Source organism: Podarcis filfolensis (genome assembly GCF_964270895.1).
Source record: "Podarcis filfolensis genome assembly, chromosome: 16".
Taxonomy (NCBI): Eukaryota; Metazoa; Chordata; class Lepidosauria; order Squamata; family Lacertidae; genus Podarcis; species Podarcis filfolensis.
The window spans coordinates 6,347,105-6,371,622 of record NC_139620.1 but is presented as its reverse complement, the minus strand read 5'-3'; the positions used below and the strand labels follow the sequence as shown (position 1 = coordinate 6,371,622).

Genomic DNA, 24,518 nt, shown 5'->3' with positions numbered 1-24,518 from the left:
CAGTTATGAATGTAATTTTCTGATTTTTTTTCCATAGTCGTCTTCGAATGTTCATTCTGTGCCTGAGTTGCGGGTCCTTAGAACCTTCGGCAAGGGCCGCAGTCACTTCTGGGTAGCGACAGCGGAGAACAAAGGCTGGGGGAGATGGCTGCACCAGCGGAGATGGGGGCAATTCCCTCGCAGCACAGAGCGGGAGCACAAGGGTTGCACTGATCGACGCAGAGAGGCTGGTCAGAACAGTGGAGAGCTGGTCCCGGAATGCATATAGTGAATGGTGGTGGCTGGATGGTGACGGTGGAGGTAGGGCATCTGCTATAGCACTGGGTCTTTCCACAAGACATATTTGCTGAATGGATCTAGAGAAAAGCATTAAAATAATGTAAGAAGAGTCTGCTGAATCAGGTTAATGGCATATCTAGTCCTGCATGTTGTTCTTCCAGCGGCCAACCATATGCCCCTATTTGTATCCCACAAGAAGGGCCCAAGCACAACAATATCTTTTTACTTCAAATAGTCATGGCTTCCCTCAAAGGATCCTGGGAAATGCTAGTTTCTAATCAGGTTCTGAGAGTTGTTAGGCGACCTCTCTTCCCCGTACAGTGCTGCAATATTGAAAGTGATTTAACTATCAACTCCTCTTCCCAAGAAACGCTATCAGGGGAAAATGAGCTCCCTATTAACTCTAAGAACCTTAAAAAGTATAGTTAATAAGCTTCCTTATTTTTCATGTGGTATTATAGTGCTATAACTGTATAGTGCAGATAATTTAGGGTCAGATAATTTCATTGAAACTAATATGAATAGGGTTTAGTTGACTGAATTATAGTACTTTGCAATGAACAGTTTGCAATGTGTTAAAAGTTAATGTCATGAGATACCTTCCCCCAATGACCTGGTTATTACTGAGTTATTGCTACTCATTACACAACAGTGTAAACTCCACCCATTTGCTAAACTACCTGAACCAATATTCTTGAATTTCTGCCCTCCCTTCCACTCAACAGTACCCAGTCTCAGGTGTCCCCTGGCTCTTTGTGGGCACCAACCCCAATCAGAAGCCTAGCATAACCTGTATAACAGCTACATTCTGTGATTCTTCCCTTTGCGATGTTGGAATGTCCATGGACATCCCAGAACACATTTGGAGCAATGGATTTGGGACTGAACTAGTCTTCTTCATGAATGCAATTAACATGCAGTCTTTATATATTTTTAAAAATGTAAATGGGTACAAAAATGCTTTTCATTATGGTATTATTTCATTATTATTGATTTAAACTACTGTAGATTCCGTCATATTAGGTGACTGGGCGTATTAGATGACCCCCCAAATTGGCTGCAATTTGGGGGTTCATCTAATACGCCCAGTCGCCTAATACGCTGGGCAGCTCTGTGCCAGGAGAAAGCCGTCCGGCATGGAGCTGAGCCTGCCCACTGCTGCTTCTGAAGCAGCAGTGGCGGGCAGCGGGCTGTGGGCTCCTTGCCGGGTGGCTTTCTCCCGGCATGGAGCCCGCCCACCTTATACCCGGCGTATAAGGCGACCCCCGACTTTTTAACCTCTTTTCCGGGGTTAAAAAGTCACCTTATACACCGGAATCTACGGTATTTGTATTTTGTTTCACTATTATCGTCTCCAAGTGGTGTCCAATAAATAAATTACAGAAAAGTAAAAGCTATAAAATCAGACTTCAATAAAATATAATAAAGACTTTTAAAAATTCCATTATTATTGTTATTGTTATTGTTATTGTTATTGTTATTGTTATTGTTATTGTTATTGTTATTGTTATTATTATTAAAAAGTCTTCAGTAGGTGCTGGAAGTTCAACAGTGAGGGAGGTCCTTCTGACCTCCGTTGGAATTCAGTTCACCATACTTGTCCCCATAATATTGAACACATGGCTCTGGGGGGGTATGACCTGTATATCCAAGTCATAGGGGATTCCTTACTGGAATTCCCCAGAAAACTGCAGGGATTGAGCATGGATTCATTAAAATCAGTACATCAAAACCTAGATCCCCTTGCCCTCTAAGCAAAGTAATCCTGTTGAATCCCTGCCTGCTTTGACCTCAGCATATATATCTTCAAATGTCCCTCCTAGGTCCTACCACCAATTTCCATCTTGCAGAATTCCACAAAAGAACCACCAAGCAAATTAGCATTCAGTGAATAAACTTATCCCCCAAAGCTGCTGGAATTCAAAGATTCTGAATATGCTAGAATGCATCTTGGTTAAACTTACCTGATTCTTCAAAGAGCAGGATTCGACTGGAGTGTCTCAGTGTTGGGGAAGGCTGATGTTGTCTCCTGACATTTCAGGGCTTTTTATACCATTCCTTTCCAGAAGGTCCCAATTAACTGCTAGCGTCATGTCCTATAATACAATATCCATCCTGTTCCAAGGTGTGAGTTCACCATCTGTACTCATTTGTTCTGCCTGGTGTTTCATCCCATAGGCAGGATCCTCCCTCCGGAAATTGCTAGAGTCCAAAATGCTTGCAAACCTGACTTTGGAGAATACTGAGCTAAAACAGCCTTCCTAGCTCAACAGCCCAATTTCATAGAATCATCCAGTTGGAAAGGACCCCAAGACTCATCTAGTCCCAAACCCTGCAATGCAGGAGTATGCATGTGGCCCAGAATAAAGATACATGCCCATTAACAGTGATGGGATGTCTCCCACCATGGGTTGGCATGAGACAGGCCAGCTGGCACTGCATAGCTCTAACCTCCAACATCATGCTCCACCCAGGCACCCCCTGCCTCAACCACCTGAGCCAGACACCTCCCTCTGCTTAGGGGTAGGACCAGCTGTTCTCCCTGGTATATCAGCTTACAGTCAGGATCCTCCCTCTGAAAATTGCTAGGGTCCCCTGCCTCAACCACCTGAGCAAGACATCTCACTTTGCCTAGGCGTAGGACCAGCTATGAACATGCAGAAATTCACCTTACTTGGTGGTGGAACTCCCCTATTCACACAAATAATGGCAAAGATGATGTTGGGAAGCTATTTGCATCCCATCTCGGTTGATTAGAGTGCAGTGCTCATAGCCCCAATGCCATGGGTTTGACCCCCATACAGGCCACGTGCATATTTCTGCATTGCAGAATGTTGGACTAGAGGACCCTTGGGGTCTCCTCCAACTTTAAAATCCTATGATTCCTTGATTCTATGAAATTGGGCTGCTTTTGTTCAGTAGCACCCAAAGTCACGTTTGCAAACATTTGGACCCTAGCAATTTCCGGAGGGAGGATCCCGCCTATGGGCTAAAATACCAGGTGGAACAAATGAGTATGCGGAGTGAAATCACACTTTGGGACAACCTGGATATTGTAGGATGGGACATGATGCTAGCAGTTAATTAGAACCTTCTGAAAAGGAACGGTATAAAAAGCCCTGGGATGCAAGGAGACACCATCATCCTTCCTCAACACTGAGACGTACCAGTTGAGTCCTGCTCAGTGAAGAATCAGGTACGTTTGGTTAAGATACATTACAGAATGTTAAAAATATTTGAATTCTAACAGCTTTTTTGGGGAAAGTAGATTTTAGTATTTATACTGAGCTCAGAGGAGGCAGGAATTCAAGAACCTTATTTATTCTGTACTCTAGAATGTCTATGAACATCCCAACAATGCTATCATACCAAATTTAAATTTGATGAATCTTGAGAATGTGGTGTTTAAAAGGTGCTTAGAGTTACTAGGGGGTCCATTTCCTCCTCTCACATTTCCCTGGGAAGAGGAATTGATTGTTGAATCTTCTGCAGTGTACAGTTACACCACTGTCACACCATATTAAAAATAATGACTCTTGGGAACTGTCGTATTTTGGGAGTGGTTAGAACTGTTGAGGCAGCCATTTCCCCCTCACCAGGTTCCCTGGGAAAGAGGAACTGCTTGTTAAATCACCCTGAAAACTGAAGCTCAGTGAGGGGGAGAAAGGTCGCCTAAAAATTCTCACTAAATAGCCATTTCCCAGGTTACTTTGGTGTTAAGTAGAAATCTGCAGGTTGAAATGTATACAACTGATGGGGCCTTAGCCATGCTCCTTAACTTGAATAGGTGTGCTCTGTATATGACTGGCATGAGCAACTATCCATGGTAGTAGGTTTGTCTATATAAATAAAAAAAGGAGGACTAGATGGACCATTAACCTAATCCACTATCCTGATCTAATGTTATTTTAATGTGTTTCTTCAGATCCATTCAGCAAAGATGTCCTGTGGAAAGAGCCAGTGCTACAGTAAATGCCCTACCTCCACCGTCACCATTCAGCCTCCACCGTTCACCATATCCATCCCGGGCCCAGCTCTCCACTGCTCCGACCAGCCCTCCTGCATCGAGCAATGCAACCCTTGCACTCCTGCTCTGTGCTGTGAGGGAATAACCCGCATGGGATGTGCTTCCATCTCCACTGGTGCAACTCCCGCTTTCATCTCCCCCAGCCTCTGCTCTCCGCTGTCGCTTCCCAGAAGTGACTGCAGCCCTTGCCGAAGATTCTAAGTGCCACCACCAGGCACCATGAGAAGCAGAACATAAACTGGACGAAATTCACGGAATCAGAAATCAGGAAATGTCATTGAAAACGGGGATATATAGAATAGTTTGAATTTGTGGGAATGGGGTTGTATGTCCTGCTCAGAACAGTCGGGCTGAGATTAATTGACATGATGTACTTGGAAGCATTAAATTCAATAGATCAATGCATATTAAAATGATTATGGTCATTCAGTTCATTTCTATATTGCTTTATATTTTGAAGGGGGAGAAATCAAATAGTTTTACATTGAAATATCATATCAAACCATTTGGAATAAATAATTGCAGAAGAAAATCAGATATAACATACACATTCAAAGAAACAAAATTAACAGCAAAGTAATGTATTAAATATTTTAAAAGAAAGAATTACAAAGGGAAGTTAGATATACAGTGCACCATTAAAATAGCAGAATTGGCCTGGGAATAAAATATTATCTTGAGTATAAAGCACATTTGCTGCTTTTGCTGCCAGTCCTGCCAATGGCTTTTCATGGTGGGTGGTGGCTGTGGAAGTTCAGGTTTGATTTAGCAGGTCTTCACTCAGAAATAGCCAAGATGGGCTCTCACCTCTTCAGCAGCCTCAGCTTTTGTAGCTCTGTCAGTCAGGGACATATCCTTACTTAGCCGGGTGAAAAAAATCTTCTTCTTCTCTGGAGATCACTTGAGCAAGATTGTCTTCCATGAACATGGTTTTAACAGTGAGTCCATAAGTGACTGTGGAGGCCAATTCTGGATCCACACGTCATTCCACACTGGGGACATTGATTACCGGGTGGAAGTTGATCACAGTGTGGATTTGCAAAGCGTACCTTCCTCTTAGCATGTTTCTCCCTTGCATCCTGAGTTTGAGTGTCTTCAAAACCCATGACACCTTTGGTAAAGGCTGTTCTCCAATTAGAGTGCTCGCAGGCCAGTATTTCCCAATTGTTGGTGTTTATACTTCATTTTTAGGGATTTCTCTCGAGACAGTCTTTAAACCTCTTTTGTTGACCACCTTAGCCAGGTGAAAAAATTCTTGCAAGAACAGAGCATCCAACTGCCCTGAAAATGCTGAGACAGTTATAAAAGCCCTTAAGCCATCATAGCTTCTCACTATGTTATGTAGAGTCCCAAATTCCAAATTTTGCTTAACTGCAATTTTTCTCATGGCCCCTTTAAGAGTAGCTTGGGTCCCCATCTTCCGTCCTTGTCCATGGATACGGTATAAATAGGGGAGGGGGCTAAGAAACTCCTCAACCACTTGGAAGGGTGCATTATCTTGGCTTTATGTATTTGCTTAAAACAGACTTGTTCATTTTCATATGCCTGCATCAAGGTGTTTGGAAGGGAGATCTGCAATTGAATCTGGGGAGGAAGAGAGTGGTGGAGCCCCAGCCTAACCCAGAAAGTCTTTTCATCTGTCCCTGTAATATTCAGAGGGTTTGAACTCAGCGGGCCTTACTTCCGAGTAGTCATGTATAGGATTGTATTGTAAGGTGCCCAGCCTGCCATTTTGCAAACCCACAAGGCTTACCTCAAACTGTTAACAACAAAGCGTGGGACAATTGTGGGTTGTTTTCTATCACTCCTTTTATTTAAATTATGCAAGTTCTCTTGGTTTTTAAAATGGCACAGCAGGACCTTTGGAGGGGTCATAGAATAACAGGATCTTAGAGTTTGAAAGGACCCCAACGGTCATCTAGTCCAACCCCCTGCAATGCAAGAATCTCAGGTAGAGCCTCCATGACAGATTTCCATCCAACCTCTGCTTAGGAAGGAGAGTCCAGAACCTCCAAAGGGAGACTGTTCCACTGTCAAAAAGCTCTTATTGTCAGAATTTTTTTCCCCTGTATGTTTAGTCGGAATCTCATTTCTTACAACTTGAAGTCATTGGAACCATTTACAGTAGACCGCGATGGAAACAGAATCGGCAATAAATTCAGAGAAAGGAGAGGTGTTTGGATAGGGATATTTAGCAGGAGAATTGGGATAGTTAAAAGCAAGACCCTTCATAACAGCTGCATTATCAGGATTTTGTGTTCCAACCACATCACCTAAGCAGTTAGAACGTTTATGGATTTACAGTAGCACCTTAGGAAAAGGAGCTTCATACTAAATTTCTCTGAAAATTTGAAATGAACACCACCAGTATTTCTCATATATATATTTGCTGGGGAAAAATATCCTTTCCTACTTCTGATTGAGTCAGGCATCAAAGAGTGCAAAGATTTGGTGCTGAGAAATCCTGGATACACTGATTAAATTAGTGAATGGCAGGCTTGCAAGAACAGGAATCAAGATCACTTGGGGAAATTGCCAAAAAAAGGCAACGGATTTGTAGCCAAACTGCACCTTTCTGCAATGGCAAGAGATCCAACTAGTGTGTGTCATCATTGAGGCAAACTGACTAGGGCTGCTCTGTGCTGTCAGTTGAAAGGATGATGCATTTTCTTGTCACAAGGCTCTATTTAAACACCCAAAGTGTTCTCCAGCATGCAACTGCCAAGGCTTTTTAAGCACTGTTTTCATTTCTTTAGCCATTCACCCCTACAGTATGTCCCTGTTTGTTCTTCCTCATCTTTCACCTCGTACGTGGAGTCCTCCCTTGGCAAGTTGCTTTTTGTCCAAAGCATTCCTGGAAGTGACTTTGAGAAGGGCTGAATCAACGCAAACTCTGGAATGTCACGTGCCATGTGAATGTAAGTCGAGCCAAGCTGGAGAGGGCTGTTGAGCTTCTGCTTTCAGGCTAACCAAGGGGATTTGTGTTGACCACTGGAGGAACAGCGTTCTGGACTTGATGGGCCTTTGACCTGATCCAGAAGATTTTCCTGACATTCTTAGGAACCAGTCCAAAAGCCGCTTTGTTCCACCTTCCTCTTCTCACTTTGCCATCCAGATGCCTCTGGGAAGCCTACATACAAGGCATGAAGTCAATAGCCCCATCCCACTCTACTTCACCAGCAACTGGTAGGCAGAGAGACCTACTGCCTCTGAAGCTGAAGGTCATATGGCCATGGCAGTCAGCAGCTACTGATGGTCTTCTCCTACACACATCTCTCTAATCCAAATGTTAATGGGATTTTACAAATTCCTGGAGGATAAGGCTTCCAGTAGCTACACATTACAGTGATTATGTTCTGCCTCCACCATTGCATGCAATATACCTTTGAATGCCAGTTCCTGGAAATCCCAAGTAAGGAGAGATGATGTTGTGATGAAGTCCTGCTTCTAGGCTTCCCATAAGGAACATAAGAAGCACCCTCTAGGATCAGGCTAATGGGTCATCCAGCAGTCTGTTCTCGCAGTGGCCAAGCAGATGGCACAATGTACGCTCGTGCTCCACTTCTGTTTGAGAGTTTCCCACAGGAATCTGGGTGGGCACTGAGAGAGCAGGATGTTGAACTGGATGGGCCATTCATTTACATAATGAATTACACCCCCCCACACATGAAATGTATGGCCATATGCCTATTTTTTAAACGTGCTACACAGAACTTCACCATACTAGACAAGTGTGAGTTTCCCCACATTTCCCAAACACCTAGGTAATGCCTGATCTCACCCAGGAAAGAAGGACAGGCACCACAACAAAGAAGAGTAAAATGTTTGGGCAGATGCCGCTTATAAAGTCTGGTCCTACAAGACTAGCCTGTTGGCCTCCATGTGGCTACCTCTGCTCTCCCCCTAGGTAAAACCATTCAAGTGGCAAATTCATTTTCTCTTGAGGGGTGGGGAGAAGCTTTCACAGCTGAGACACTAAACAGAGGGATACACACACACACAGAGAGAGAGAAAATGTGTGTATCAATCTATTATGACAGAAATAAATCACCCCTCTTTGGGTATGACTAAGTATACTTCTGGCTATACTTGCCTACCCACTCTGACACACTGGCAAAGTTGGCAAATGCTCTATAACTTGTCATTTATTTTTCCAATCATCCAATAGCTATTTGGGGGGGGGGGGGAAACAAACCAAACCAGAAACACTATGGGATTCTGAATCAATTGTAGTCACTGTATCAGTGCTGTATCTCTCAGCATTAATTCCAGAGGCAGAATTGGCATCCCTGCAACAACAGAAGAAAAAATATTTCTATTAGAATTCCCAAGTAGCTCCCTACCTCTCCTCATGAGGCCTTCATCTCCTTTCCCAGTTTTAACAATGAGCCTTGTTCCTTCCTCAGTTGAACAGATCAATATTCAACTAATTTCCCAGTTGAGGAGCACCAGGGACTTAAAGAATATCAGGTTCGGAAGGTTCTACCTGCAGAAATAACATTCAAATATTCAGATACACTAGAATTAACGGACCTAAGTAAGTCATGTTCCTCAATGGGTCTACTCTGAGTAGGACAAAAAAATGGATTAAACTGAAAGTTATTATGAATCAGTTAGTTAAGTCCATTGATATCAATTGGTTTAACTCAGAGTAGTCTAGTATGAGAAACAACCCATAATTGTTATGATTAAGTTAGTGATTAGTGCCGGAACTGAGTTCCTGTGAGTTCAACCTGAGAAAACCCCTGGGTGGGACTGACATTGGATTCAGCCTACAATCAGTTTCTTAGCTGGATGTCCTGGCAAGCTAGTCAGAAGAGGGAAAATAATATCGCTGTCAGGGACTGGGCAGAGGAGGAGTGGCGGAGACCGCCTTCCCAGGCTGACCCTTCCAGAGAAGAAGACGGTACAAAATTGCAAGAGGGACACTATTATACCACTTTACAGAGTCATGTCTTCCTTCAAAGGATTCTGGAAGCTGTAGTTTGCTGAGGGTGTTGAAGGTTCTTCGGAGAACCCTATTCCCCTCATACAGCTGCAGTTCCCAGTGTCCCTGTGGAGAGGGATTGCTTGTTAAACCACTCCACAAACTGTAGCGCTTTACAGTAATCGTGGTCTCCTAACATCTCTCAGATCCTTTAACTACTCTCAGCTTCCCAGCACTTCAAAATCTTTCAGGTGTTGTGCCACTCAGGAAAGGACAAGAGGCTTTGCCAATTCTGCTTTGGGGGAGATCAATCTCAAGAAACACCAACACCCAAAACCACTTTTGAAATGCTGGACCCATAGCAATTTCCAGGGAAGTGACCCAACTATGGTGTGCAACATCAATAACAAGGAAGAAGATATGTGAATCATAACATCACTCCTTGAAACTACTTGGAAGTGACTCAAGGAAAAATGCTATTAGGAATTAATTGGAATCTTGTGAAAATAAAACTCATCATCGTCTCAGGATACATAGATAAAAGCCCCAAGCAGACACAGCAACATTGCCAGATTCCCTCAGCACGGAGAAACTCCACTCGAGTTCTTTTCACTGCAGAGCTTGGTAAGGTATACTATAATTCATTTTAACTCAAGGCCTCTTGGTAAACTTGGGGGTGGAAATGAAAAATAAAAAGAAACTCTGAAAGTCCATTTCTTTCCTGTGAAGGTGCACTGCTTTTTATTTCAGCTTTTTAACCCGTTCTAAATCTGTTTAGGAGGAAGCTTAAGGCACAGAATGTTGGTTATCAGTGCAGAAGGGACACCTTAGGGTGTTGGTGATGCCTACTCAGAATCTATGAATAGTTTTGTATCATTGCTAGAAGGTGAACAAGGTAGAAGAGGGGTTGTAGATAATAATAATAAATAATAATAGTTTTATTATTTATATCCCATCCATTGGCAAAAATATTGATGACAAGTCTCCAATAAGCTATCTATCTATCTATCATCATCTATTTATCTATTATCGTGTTAGATTTAGTTATCTTGTTTTATTTTTTATGGGGTTTTATCCAGCTAAGTTATATTCAAGGTAGGCCAGTTGATATAAATGGACCAAAGGCAGGGATAGCCAATGCAATGTCCTTCAGATGCTTCGACCTAGTGCTCTGATTGTCCCTGGCTATACTGATCAAGCTGGCTGGGGCTGATGGGACTTGTAGTCCAGAACACCTGGTGCAGACATTGCTGGCTATCCCTGAACTAAATTATACCTGCCCATTGATTTCAGTGGGCCTATTCTGAAGGCGACTGAAGCTGGACACATGGAGGATAATGTTATCAATGGCTACTAGCCACAATGACTAGGTTCACCCTCCACTGTGAAATGCAGTATAACTCTAGTTAGCAGCAGCTAGGAATCACGGGTGGAGAGAGTGGCTATTGTAATCAGGTCCTGATTGTGGGCTTTCCATTGGGCCCTCTAGCCAGCCACTACGAGAACACGAAACTGGACTGGATGGGCCTTTGGTTCTAAAATGTCTGTTGGAGAACTTGAACACTGTGTAATTCAATTACTATTTACCCTTGTCCACTTTGTCCACTCTCCACCTGATGTGTCCTTTCAGATCTGTATATCCACTTCAGCCAAGATGTCTTCCAGATGGAACCATTGCTACGCCAGCTGCCCTCCCTCCACCATCCAAATTCAGCCACCTCCCTTTGTCCTCACCATTCCTGGACCAGCTATCCACTGCCCCGACCAACCTTTCTGCATTGAGCAACACAACCCTTGTGCTCGCATGATCCCCTACCATGGAGGGGCACACCATGGTGGACATGGGTCAATCTACAGCCGTCCAACCTCTAGTTTGAGTTCAACCAGCATCTATTCTAAGAAATATGTGTCAAAAAGTGAGGGTGGATGTAGCTCTTGCCAGTGAGAATAAACCCTGAAGCCGCCAACCAAAGAATGAATAAGAGGAGGACCACGGAGCAAGAAATCCAGATGTTGGATCCACTGTAGACATGAGTTCTTGAAATTTATGTTCCAATATACAACCTTCTAACTTAAAGGGCCCCCTTTCACGTCTGCTGAGGCAGTCACCTGCTCCTGTCCTCAATGCAAGTTCAGCACTTTGCATTCTGAATCATGTTCTAAGCCGGGAACATTGTATTCTCGTTGGGCATTGATGAAACCTGTGGTTCCTCACTGTTGCCCTGTTTTAGCTGAAGAGGTGCCCTATTTTAAATGCAATGTTCCACTGTGATTGCAATTGTAGGAGAAGAAGAGTGATAAAGCCTTCATCGTGTGGGATTTGTCCATCAATACTCATCTAACAATATTAGGCTATTATTTTTTTTTTTTTTTAAAATGTAGTTGTGTTGCTTAAGTTCTACTCAATGTTTGCAGGAGCTAGTCCTCCATGTTGCAACTTGCTGGTCCATGTTTCCATTTAAAACAAACAAACAAACAAACAAACAAACACACTATCTGTATTTGATACTGCATGTCTTCATGTGGAGTCTGATTTGGCACTTTGTGTTACCTGAAATTCAACATGTGGAATTGTGTGTCTCTTCCCTTTCCAAATAAATGCTTTACTGCATCAAAACTCCCAGTTTCCTGATGTGTTCATGTATTTCCTTTTGATATCATGATTCTCATGTGCTGATACATTTAAAGGTGAAAAGTGACTACTTGACTCCACCCCTCCCCCCCAAAAAATTAACAATATGTGAGGACCTGTGACGAATAGTGTAACGACCATCTTTCCTGGTCCTCGTTGGGGTCATCTGCTCTCCCCCTCCATGCATAATCCCTTTCCTCCCCATAAGACTTGCTACTCACCACAACACAAGCCTTATTGGGATATGCCACTGTGCCAATATATCTTCTGCAATAAAGGGTTGTTTTAGAGGTTCCTATGCAGCAGAGTGTGATGGTTTAATAAGAGAGGAGGAGTTCTTCTCCAGGGAATATAATTTGATACTTACTTAGAAGACCTTGCCAATCCTGCAATGGAGGGTAGGATCCGTACCAATGGATTCAAGTTCCAAGAAAGAATCTCCTAAACATTAGGAGATTAAACATTAATAAGAACTTTCTGACCGTAAGAGCTGTTTGGCAGTGGAAAGTTCTCCCTCTAGGGGTTGTGTACTCTCCTTCCTTGGAGGTTTTGAAGCAGAGGTTGGGTGGTCATCTGTCATGAATGCTTTTAGTTAAGATGCCTGCATTGCAGGCGATTGGACCAGATGACCTTTGGGGGAGGGGGATCACTTCCAAATCTGCAATTCTATGATTCTAAGATTTCATTAGGCCAAGCTTCTAAAATTCTCCAGCATGTTCACTATGTGGAAGAAAGAAGAATTGCTCTTGAGCAGATGTTTTCTGCAAGTCTCCTGAGCGCAACAAACCAAGTTAGTCTCTCTCTGTGTGGTGCTGTAATTTGTGAATAGTAATGCATTTGCCTGGCCCTGTAATTACTATAATTATTTGAAATCATTTCCCATGGCCATTACTTAACTCAGTCGAGTTAAGGAGTAATGTTATACCTCAAATTTAGAGTCATTAAATAATGTTATACCTAAAGGCTTCACTACCTGCCTGATCATCCTCCTTCCAGGAAAGGATGTTGCAAGCTCTGTCAATAGCATCCAGTTGCAGCATGCTGGGTCATATATGTAAATCTGATGGCTAGTGCACATCTATAATTTTAATTATGTCCCTGGCATCTAAGGGGAGACTGAAAGAGCCAATTTGGCAGGCCTGATTTATTACCATCATTAGCAGCCATCATTCGTAATCACTGGCCAACGACCAAAGAGATGTTTCAGACAAGCCCTTGATGGCAGGGCAGGCCCAGAAATATTTCTGTAGGACTATGAAACAATTCAAGAAGGTTTCATTGGGTATTCATCATCTGCATACACACAGTTTCAGAGTACAGGGGACTATTGAGTTATACCAGCAACATTGGATGAAAGAGAGATTTTAAGGACACATGGAGTTAGAACACGGTGTCTAGAACAGGGAGGAGTTTTCTTCAAGTCCTTTGCTGCAAGGCTGCAGGTTGTGTCTGTAAACATGCCCAGGAGATGTGAGAAAGTATACTGCTCTCTCACTAGAGTAATAAAAGTAATCTCCGCTCCTTCTTCATCAATCCTAATTCTCATGGGGAGTAGATCAGTCTTGGCTTCTCTCAGTTTTTCATTTTTCAAAACTCCCATTTGCTTCAGTTCAGTATTAATGTATACTATTACTATTGTTATGATTGAAAACCTTTTTCTTAACGGAACTATCGCACTTATTATTGTTCATTAGATTTCTTACCTGCCTTTCCCCATGAGTTTCCAGGATGAGTTACGGTACAGTGGAACCTCGGGTTACAAACGTGATCCATGTGGGAGGCACGTTCGCAACCTGCACTACCACATGTGCGCATGCGCGGGTCACAATTTGGTGCTTCTGCGCATGTGCAAAGCGCGATTTAGCGCTTCGGTGCATGCGTGAGTACCGAAACCCAGAAGTAACCCGTTCCTGTACTTCTGGCTTCGGCGCGGTGTGCAACCCGAAATCACGTAACCTGAAGCATCTGTAACCCGATGTACCACTGTACTTACTTATTTCATTTATACCATACCTTTTCCTCTAAGGAGCTCAAGGTGGGGTGCATGGTAATTTCTCTCCTCATTTAATCCCCACAATAACCCTTTCTCCCTGGGTGAGAAGAGTCATTACCCAGTTGTTTAGGCAATTCGGGAAAACTCACACTGAATGGTGAAGCTTCCATGTAGCACAAATAGGGACATGGCCCTACATTTCTCATGTGCTGGGGTGTATATATGTAAAAAATAAAATAAAATATGAAGAGCCCTGTTGGATCAGGCCCACCTAGTTTAGCATTCTGTTGCCAGAGTGGCCAAGCAGATCTCCCAGTGTGCAACTGTGCTCAGGTTGTGCTTGAGACTTTCCCATTGGCGTCTGAGTGGAGATTTTGAGAACAGGATACTAGACTAGCCATTGGCCTGATCCAACAGGACCCTTCTTATATTTTTAATAGGAAACCCAGAATCAGCATCCTTTTCTGCACTTGGGATTCCCAGCTCAACAGCACTCTCCAGTTTAGCTCTTCTTACATTCCCATGGCGTGGGAGATTCCATCATTTGTGTTAATTCAGCCCTGCTCAAATTCACTTGTGTGGCAAGTCCCCTCCCCCATGTGAAATGAAGACACAGGACACATTATTTAAGGTTAATGGGCATAAAAAGGCCACAACTTTATTGATTACAGGAATAGGAAGGTATTGGCCTTAGGTATTGGCTCCTATCGACTACCCGGCATGGAGACCGGGAAGGGTTATCCACAAGCTGTGGGGGTCCTGTTGAAGTACGCCAATTAGGATCCCACGGGTGTCACCGCTCGGGGGCGTGCCGGAGGCCCTCACCTCCCTAGGTTTCGGACAAGGCAACGCCACCCGGAGTCCTCTACCGGACTACCCTTTTCATTGGGGGAAGGTGATGGCGCTTCCTTCCCCCCTTCATTTGCATAACAATTACCCCTGCCAATGCCTAACCGCCAATACCGAGGAAGTTGTGACGTTTGCTACGAGGTAGGCGAAAAAACCAAAAGGCTGGAAGTGCGCCAAGTTGGAAAAATTCCTACCAGGCCCCTTGCGGTGACCAACCGAAGTCCATAGCAAGGTCATAGCTAGCTAAGTCTAAAGGGTGGGTGGGATGGGAAAACCGGTCAGCTGGAACGGGGTGAAGAGGGTGGTCCCCGGTCGTGCCTGGCCTTAAATGGGCCAGGCCATGCCTCCCTAGCCCGCCGATTGGCGGGCAGGGTTGCAGGCACGCCCGGGGATTCCCTTGTTCTCGCGGGGGCAAAAAGGCCAGCCCCCGCGTGTGTGGGAGGGGGTAGCCCGCAACCCCCTCTCCTCTCCAGTTCGGAAATGGCTTTCTGGAATGCTTTGGCCAAAAAAGCAACTTGCCAAGGGAGGACTCCACATACGAGGTGAAAGATGAGGAAGAGCAAACAGCTACATAGGGATGAAGAGCTAAAGAAATGAGAACACTGCTTGAAAAACCTTGGCAGCTGCATGCTGGGAAACACTTTGAGCATTTAATTAGAGCCTCATAACAAGAAAATGCATCATTCTTTCAACTGAAGGCACAAAGCAGGCCAAGTGAGATTGCCTCAATGATGACACACACTTGTTGGATTTCTTGTCATTGCAGAAAGGTGTTGTTTGGTTACAAAGCCTTTTTTCCTTACTGTTGTGAAATCTGGGCAATTTCCCCAAGTGATCTTGATTTCTGTTCTTGCAAGCCTGCCATTCACTAATTTATTAATCCTAACTAGGATTCTTCAACACCTATATATATATATATATATATATATGGTGTACATTTCAAATTTTCAGAGAAATTTAGCTGGAAGCACCAATTCCTAAGATGCTATGGAATATTCACAAACATTCTAACTACTTAGGTGAAGCGGTTAGACCACAAAATCCTGATAATGCAGCTGTTATGAAAGGTATCTGTGGGGGGACCTTAAGCTTTCCATTGAAAGGCAGCTCGCACTCATAACAACTAACAACCTGCATGAAAATTTTCTAAATTATGCTTAGAGTAGATTTATTGAAATTAACTTGCAAAAAGGAATTATATGATAGGAAATTGCCTTTCGAAAATGTGCATATTTGGAGAAATCTACTGATGAATTTCCATGGGGACTTTTTGTAAAAACAAATTGGAAAAAACGTAGTGTGTTAGCAAGTGAAGTGAGCAAGGCATAGCCCCTAATAATGTGTCATGTTTATACATTTTGAAAATAATACTTCATGGGATGGGCGGGAAAATTCAGTTCACATTTAAAGGTGAACCTACTATGATCACAATATATGATCCAAAACAAAACAATCTGTCAAAATTCACACTTCCCTGAACTTTGCAATCCAGTTCAACAGCTGAGTAATGTGCACAGAAATGCCCATGTGAAAATAGAATGTTCCAGTAAATGCGCATATTGCTGAAAATAACACAAACATGCATTCTATAAGGGGAAATTGCTTTCCAGAAAATGTGTATTTATTATTATTATTATTATTTTATCATTATTTAGTGAATTTTCATGCTGCGCATCTTCCCAAAGGGTTGCAAAGAGATGCACAATTAAAAAAAAACAAAGAAGAATTGTTCTAAATCATTTACAACATTCTAAAGGCAAATGCCAAGGGGGAAATGTAAAAGCACCTGAAAATAATTATCTTTATGCAGACTGCATGGAACTAGTCCTCAGTAGCACCTGACTCCATGGCAAACTCTATGCTCTCAGCAGATTATATAAAATTGCATGCAAAAATATTTATTTGAAGAGAAATCCACACTCAAAGGTTGATGAATTTTCATGATGACTTCAGAGCTGGCTGTACACATGTGGAACTTCGCCTGACTAGGTTGAACACACACACACACACACATTCTCCCAAGCATTGGCAAAGGTGATCTTGTGGAGAAGCATTTCGCAGCCTGGAAAATTGGACTGTGACCATACAAAATTTGTTTTGACTCAGCGCTGCTCCAAATCACTTTTAGAAATGTTCAGAACCTAGGAAGTTCCACAGGGAGGATCCTGACAATGAGCTGAAATGCTTGATTTTTAGGAAAGGGTCATAGTTCAGTGGTAGAACTGATGCAAAAAGTCCCAGGTTTATCTCTGACTGGGAATGTCCCGTATCACCTTACAGACCAACTAAGTTTCTTCTTGGTACAGTGGTACCTCGGGTTAAGAACTTAATTCATTCTGGAGGTCTGTTCTTAACCTGAAACTGTTCTTAACCTGAGGTACCACTTTAGCTAATGAGGCTTCCCGCTGCCGCTGTGCCGCTGTGCCGCACGATTTCTGTTCTCATCCTGAAGCAAAGATCTTAACCCGAGGTACTATTTCTGGGTTAGTGGAGTCTGTAACCTGAAGCATCTGTAACTCGAGGTACCACTGTATAAGCTTTCGTGTGCATGCACACATTTTCAGATACACTGAAACAGAAGTCACCAAACCCTTATATATAGTGGAAGGGTGGGGTGTCTTGTTACATATGCTAATCATCTGCATACTATCCCTTGCTTTTTCCTGTAGGACTAATTGCAGTCGTTAACAGTCATCAGTAGGTTTACCATACCCACTGAGTCAATCACCCATCTCCTACTACCCTCCTGAGAAATACCCCACCCCACCCTCCTACTATATATAAGGGTCTGGTGAGAGAGCCAGTGTGGTGTAGTGGTTAAGAGCCGTAGTCTTGTAATCTGGGGAACCGGGTTTGCGTCTCCGCTCCTCCACATGCAGCTACTGGGTGACCTTGGGCTAGTCACACTTCTCTGAAGTCTCTCAGCCCCACTCACCTCACAGAGTGTTTGTTGTGGGGAGGAAGGGAAAGGAGATTGTTAGCCGCTTTGAGACTCCTTAGGGTAGTGATAAAGCGGGATATCAAATCCAAACTCTTCTTCTACTACTACTACTTCTGTTTACGCGTAGCTGAAGAAGTGTGCATGCACACGAAAGCTTATACCCAGAATAAACTTAGTTGGTCTCTAAGGTGCTACTGGACATTTATATATATATATTTTGTATATTTCTCCTGCTTCAGACCAGCACAGCCACCTTCCTGAATATGGGAATGTCCTCTCCTTGAAACCCTGGAGAACATCTCCCACTCAGTGTGGACAATACTGAGCTAGATGGACCAGTGGTCTGACTCAATATGAGGCAGCTCCCATGTTCCTGGTATTGCTGTTCTGCATTGTGGTTTATTCATTTTCCCAGTGGAACACCATTTGGGATGAAAACCAGAAAGATCAAATGACACTACCAGGAAATTGCAGGTGTTGATACAATAGGAAGTTTTATTATTGTAATTGAGAAGCAGAAGCAAGGAACCTTTCCAAAGTTTCAGGTGGCACCCAAATGCCAATCCAGACATGGAGGTTACTTAAATGCAAATATTACTAATAAGAAAACAAAACAAAAATGCGGCCAAAAGATGGGAAAGCATATGCCAAGTCCATCACAGGTGTGTGATGTTGATCAAAATACTTCAAGTGACTGAGCTACATATCTTGTTGGGTTTTTCCATTCCTTTATTTTAAGGAAATAGCACACAATAGTAGTTTTCAGGCTGGGTGTAATCTTGGGTCACTCGGAAGCTGAAAATAATATAAGCTGGTCTGTTCAGGGTAGGATTGGATACATATGAATTTAGGCCTACAAATGGAACACTTCTGAATATCTCAATTTTGAATGCCATTTTCTGATTTATTTTTCCACGGTCTTCTTTGAATGTTCATTCTCTGTGTCATGGTGCCTTGGGTGTGGGTCCTTAGAATATATGGCAGGGGCTGCAGTCACTTCTGGGTAGAGACGGCAGAGATCAAAGGCTGGGGGAGATGCAGGCACCAGCGGAGATGGAGGCACATCCCACACGGGCAATTCCCTCGCAGCACAGAGCGGGAGCACAAGGCTTGCATTGCTCGATGCAGGAGGGTTGGTCAGAGCAGTGAAGAGCTGGGCCCGGAATGGATATAGTGAATGGTGGTGGCTGAATGGTGACGGTGGAGGTGGGGCATCTGCTATAGCACTGGGTCTTTCCACAAGACATATTTGCTGAATGGATCTAAAGAAACACATCAGAAGAACATAAGAAGAGCCTGCTGGATTAGTTAATAGCCCATCTAGCCCTGTTCTCCCACTGGCCAACCAGATGCCCCCATTGGGAAGCCCACAAGCCAGTCCCAAGTACAACAGCCCTCTTCCCTCCTGTGGTTTTCGGCAACTGATATTCAGAAAGACTTCCACCTTCAGCCATGGAGGCAGAGAACAGCCATTGTGGTTCAACACAATTGATAGCATTTTCCTTCAGAATATCAGGGTGTGGAATAGAATAGATTTAAATAAACATTGTCAAAACTCTGTAAATCCCTGCCCCTTGATGGTAGAAACCTTTCCTGTATTGTTGTTGCACCTGCTGAAAACCTTCATTGTCCTTTAGGGAAGCCTATCATGGATTGTCACTTAAGGCTGTCCTATGTAGAGAGCACCAATTCAAGCTAATGGACACGAGTAAGGCCCCATCAATGCTAAGCATTTTAAGCCACATCTTATTTTTTAAAACAGTCATGGCTTCCCCCCAAGAATCCTGGGTAATGGTAGTTTTTTAATGGAAAACTCTGAGGGGGAACTGGGTGCTCTAGTGATTCTAAACACTCCAAAGTACTACAGTTCCCAAGATTCATTATTTTTAATGTGGCCTAACTTAGAGTCATTCATTCATTCAACAACCATTCCTCTTCCCAGGCAACTTGAGGAGGAAATGGCCCCCTTGTAACTGTATGCACCCTTTAAACACCACATTCTCAAGATTCATTATATTTAAATGTGGTATGATATTGCTTACATTGTTGAGATGTTCATGGAAATTCCGGAGTACAGAATTAATAATCCTCTTGAACCCCTGCCTCTTCTGACCTCAATATATATACTAAAATCTACTCCCCCCCAAAAAAAAACTAAGTTGTTGGAATTCAAAGGTTTTGAACATTTTGTAATGTATCTTAACCAAACTTACCTGATTCTTCAATGAGGAGGACTCAACTGGTGTGTCTCAGTGTTGAGGAAGGATGATGGTGTCTCTTTCCATCCCAGGGCTTTTTATACCATTTCATTTCAGAAGGTTCTAATTAACTGGTAGCATCATGTCCCATCATACAATATCGAGGTTGTCCCAAAGTGTGATTTCACCCTGCATACTCATTTGTTCCACCTGGTGTTTCAGCCCATACGCACGATCCTCCCTCCGGAAATAGCTAGGGTCCAAATGTTTGCAAACGTGACTTTGGCTGCTACTGAACTATAGTAGCCTTCCTAACTGCAAAGCCCAATTTCATAGGAGCCTAAAGTGTGAGAGTTGGAGGAGACCCTAAGGCTCATCTTGTCCAACATCCTACAATGCAGGAATAGACAGGTGACCCTTATGGGGATCAAACCCATGACATTGGGGCTATCAGCGCTGCACTCTAATCAACTGAGATGGAATGCAAAAAGCCTCCCAACATCATCTTTGCCATTACTTGTAGGGGAGTTCCACCACCAAATAAGGTGAATTTCTGCATGTTCATAGCTGGTCCTACCCCTTGGCAAAGTGAGATGTCTTCCTCAGGTGGTTGAGGCAGGGGACCCTAGCAATTTTCAGAGGGAGGATCCTGACTATAAGCTGATATACCAGGGAGAACAGCTGGTCCTACCCCTAAGCAGATGGAGGTGTCTGACTCAGGTGGTTGAGGCAGGGGATGCATCGGTGGAGCATGTTGTTGAAGGTTAGAGCTCTGCAGTACCAGCTGGCCTGTCTCATGCCGACCCATGGTTGTGGTGGGAGACATCCCATCACTGTGAAAGGGCATATATTTTTATTCTGGGCCACTTGCATACTCCTGTATTGCAGCGTTTTAAATCAGATGAGCATTGGGGTCCTTTCCAACTGTATGATTCTATGAAATGGAGCTGTTGAGCTAGGAAGGTTGTTTTAGCTCAGTATTCTCCAAAGTCAGGTTTGCAAGCATTTGGACCCTTGCAATTTCTGGAGGGAGGATCCTGCCTATGGGATGAAACACCAGGCAGAACAAATGAGTACAGATGGTGAACTCACACCTTGGAACAGGACGGATATTACATTATAGGACATGATGCTAGCAGTTAATTGGGACCTTCTGGAAAGGAATGGTATAAAAAGCCCTGAGATGATTTGAGACACCATCAACCTCCCTCAACACTGAGACACTCCAGTTGAGTCCTGCTCTTTGAAGAATCAGGTAAGTTTAGGCAAGATGAATTAGTGTATTCAAAATTTTTGAATTCTAATAGCTTTAAGGGGAAGCTTCAGTCATTGAATGCTGATGTACTAACGAGTTCCTTTGTGGGACACTGCAGGATGGAAAGTGGTTGGCCACTGGAAGAACTGGATGTGGGACTAGATGGGCCATAACCAAATCTAGCAGGCTCTTACGTTCTTTTGATCTGTTTCCTTAGATCCATTCTGTAAAGATGTCTTGTGGAAAGACCCAGTGCTACAGTAAATGCCCTACCTCCACAGTGACCATTCAGCCACCACCATTCACTATATCCATTCCGGGACCAGCTCTCCACTGTTCTGACCAGCCTCTCTGCGTCGATCAGTGCAACCCTTGTGCTCCCGCTCTGTGCTGCGAGGGAATTGCCCCCATCTCTGCTGGTGCAGCCATCTCCCCCAGCCTTTGTTCTCCACTGTCACTACCCAGAAGTGACTGCAATCCTTGCAGGAGATTCTAAGGACTCACAACTCAGGCACAAAATGAACATTTCAAGAGGACTGTGGAAAAAATAATAATCAGAAAATGGCATTCAGAATTTCTGAGTTTTTCGTCATAAGTTCACATGTATCCAATCCTTGTCCTAACCAGAACAGACCACCTGATATTATTTTCAGCTTCTGATTCACCCAAGATTCCACCCAATCTGAAAAGCACTATTGTGTGCCATTTCCTTTATAGAAAAAAAGGAACAACCCCCCGCCAACAAATTATGTAGCTAAGTCACTTGCAGATATTTGATGAACATCATACCGCTCTGATGGACTTCTCATATGTTCCCCAATATTTTGGCTGCAATCTTCTGCTTTCTCATTAGTAATATTTACATTTAAGTAATTTCTATGTCTGGATTGGCATTTGGGTGCCACCTGAAACTTTGGAAATGTTCCTTGCTTCTGCTTCTCAATTACAATAATAAAACTTCCTATTGTATCAACACCTGCAGTTTCCTGGTGTCATTTGATCTTTCTGTTGTTGTTGTTTAGTCGTTTAGTCGTTTCCGACTCTTCGTGACCCCATGGACCAGAGCACGCCAGGCACTCCTGTCTTCCACTGCCTCCTGCAGTTGGGTCAGACTCATGTTTGTAGCTTCGAGAACACTGTCCAACCATCTGGTCCTCTGTCGTCCCCTTCTCCTTGTGCCCTCCATCTTTCCCAACATCAGGGTCTTTTCCAGGGAGTCTTCTCTTCTCATGAGGTGGCCAAAGTATTGGAGCCTCAGCTTCACGATCCGTCCTTCCAGTGAGCACTCAGGGCTGATTTCCTTAAGAATGGATACGTTTGATCTTTCTGGTTCCATCCCAAATGGTGTTCCACTGGGAAAATGAATAAACCACACGCAGAACAACAATACCAGGAACACGGGGGCTCCCTCGTACTGAGTCAGACCACTGGTCCATCTGTTGCACCCAGGGTCCGACACATCTAGCTCAGTATTTTCTACACTGAGTGGAAGATGTTCCGTCAGGCATCAGGGAAGCCAATCCCCACACAATAGGTTGCCAGGAACAGATAAAATAGTGAAAATTCTTACTGAAGTATTTTATTCAATATTCACAGAGAGAGGCTGAGAAATGCAGACTCTTTGAGTAATGGTGTTGCTCCGAATAAATCTCCATCGCCCTTCTCTCTACTTCCACAATCGTCAACACCACCAGCCACATTACAGTGGCCACTTAGGGCCATTTGTCTCCAAGCCTTTTGCTCTTCTATATTTAAGGCTCGCTGGGTTCTGGGAGATGGTGGATCTGGAATGCTTTCTAGTGGTAATGTGTCGGCCAGCTGCTCCTCCTCCTCCTCCTCCTCTCCCATTATTTTCCAACTTTCCTCCAGTGTGGTGTAGTGGTTAAGAGCGGTAGTCTCATAATCTGGGGAACCGGGTTCGTGTCTCCATTCCTCCACATGCAGCTGCTGGGTGACCTTGGGCTGGTCACACTTCTTTGAAGTCTCTCAGCCCCACTCACCTGACAGAGTCTTTGTTGTGGGGGAGGAAGGGAAAGGAGAATGTTAGCCACTTTGAGACGCCTTTGGGTAGTGTAAAGCGGGATATCAAATCCAAACTCTTCTTCTTCTTCTTCCTCATCTTCCTTTGAGCTGTGACCTCCCTCAAACCCCTGTTGTAATTCTGAACTGTCTTCCTCTTCTCTGGAAGGTTCAGGCTGAGGAGGTGGTCTCCACCATTTCTCCTCTGTTGAATCCCTGACAACAAACACAGTGAAGGAAAAGCAAAAACTTCCAAACTCCTCTCCCCAGCCATGAGGGAGATGAGATGAGTCAAGAGCATTTGCTGCAATGTTCTGGGAGGAGAAAGCAGGGTATCCATCCCGCACGTCTGTTTTTGGTATTCCCCACGTGCCCCAGCTCTTGCTCCTTTGCCCGCCTACCCGCCCAATCTTGGTGCTTCTTGCACACCGCAGGTTCCACTCTTTTGCTCACCCACCGACCTGATTAGCAAATGATGGTTGCTAATGATGGTTACAATTGAGACCTGCCAAATTAGCTCTTTCAGTCTCCCCTTAGATGCCAGGGACATAATGAAAATTATATATGTGCACTAGCCATCAGTTTTACATCAATGACCCAGCATGCTGCAACTGGATGCTATTGACAGAGCTTGCAACATCCCTTCCTGGAAGGAGGATGATCAGGCAGGTAGTGAAGCCTTTATTTAATGACTCTAAATTTGAGGTATAACATTACTCCTTAACTCGACTGAGTTAAGTAATGGCCATGGGAAATGATTTCAAATAATTATAGTAATTACAGGGCCAGGCAAATGCATTACTATTCACAAATTACAGCACAGCACAGAGAGAGACTAACTTGGTTCGTTGCGCTCAGGAGATGTGCAGAAAAAGTCTGCTCAAGAGGAATTCTTCTTTCTTCCACATGGTGAACATGCTGGAAAATTTTAGAAGCTTGGCCTAATGAAATCTTAGAATCATAAAATTGCAGAGTTGGAGGTGACCCCCCAAAGATAATCTGGTCCAATCCTCTGAAACACAGGCATCTCAACTAAAACATCAATGACAGATAGCCATCCAACCTCTGCTTAAAACCCTCCAAGGAAGGTGAATCCACAACCTGTCGAGGGAGACCATTCCACTGCCAAACAGCTCTTACAGCCAGAAAGTTCTTCTTAACGTTTAGTCAGAATCTCCTTTCTTGGAACTTGAATCTGTTGGTATGGGTCCTACCCTCCATTGTGGGATAAGCAAGGTCTTCTAAGTAAGTATCAAATTATATTCCCTGGAGAAGAACTCCTCCCTGCTTATTAAACCATCACACTCTGCTGCATAGGAACCTCTAAAACAACCCTTTATTGCAGAAGATATATTGGCACAGTGGCATATCCCAATAATGCTTGTGTTGTGGTGAGTA

General features: G+C 43.7%; 2 long non-coding RNA genes across 3 annotated transcripts in view; one reads left to right on the top strand and one right to left on the bottom strand.

Moving 5' to 3' along the window:
• The window catches only part of LOC310751943, a 414,687-nt gene that overhangs the window by 381,009 nt on the left and 9,160 nt on the right, over positions 1–24,518 (bottom strand). Inside the window, exon 1 of one of the 2 annotated variants that reach the window (XR_014542703.1) lies at positions 2,244–2,255. The exons of the other annotated variant lie outside the window; for it this stretch is intronic. This is a non-coding gene — a long non-coding RNA (uncharacterized lncRNA). Of the gene's footprint in view, positions 1–2,243; positions 2,256–24,518 lie in introns of those variants that run through there. 2 annotated transcript variants of the gene reach the window in all.
• On the top strand, positions 9,773–11,850 carry LOC310751969. Its single transcript, XR_014542739.1, has 2 exons — positions 9,773–9,862; positions 10,864–11,850. It is a non-coding gene; the product is annotated as an uncharacterized lncRNA (long non-coding RNA).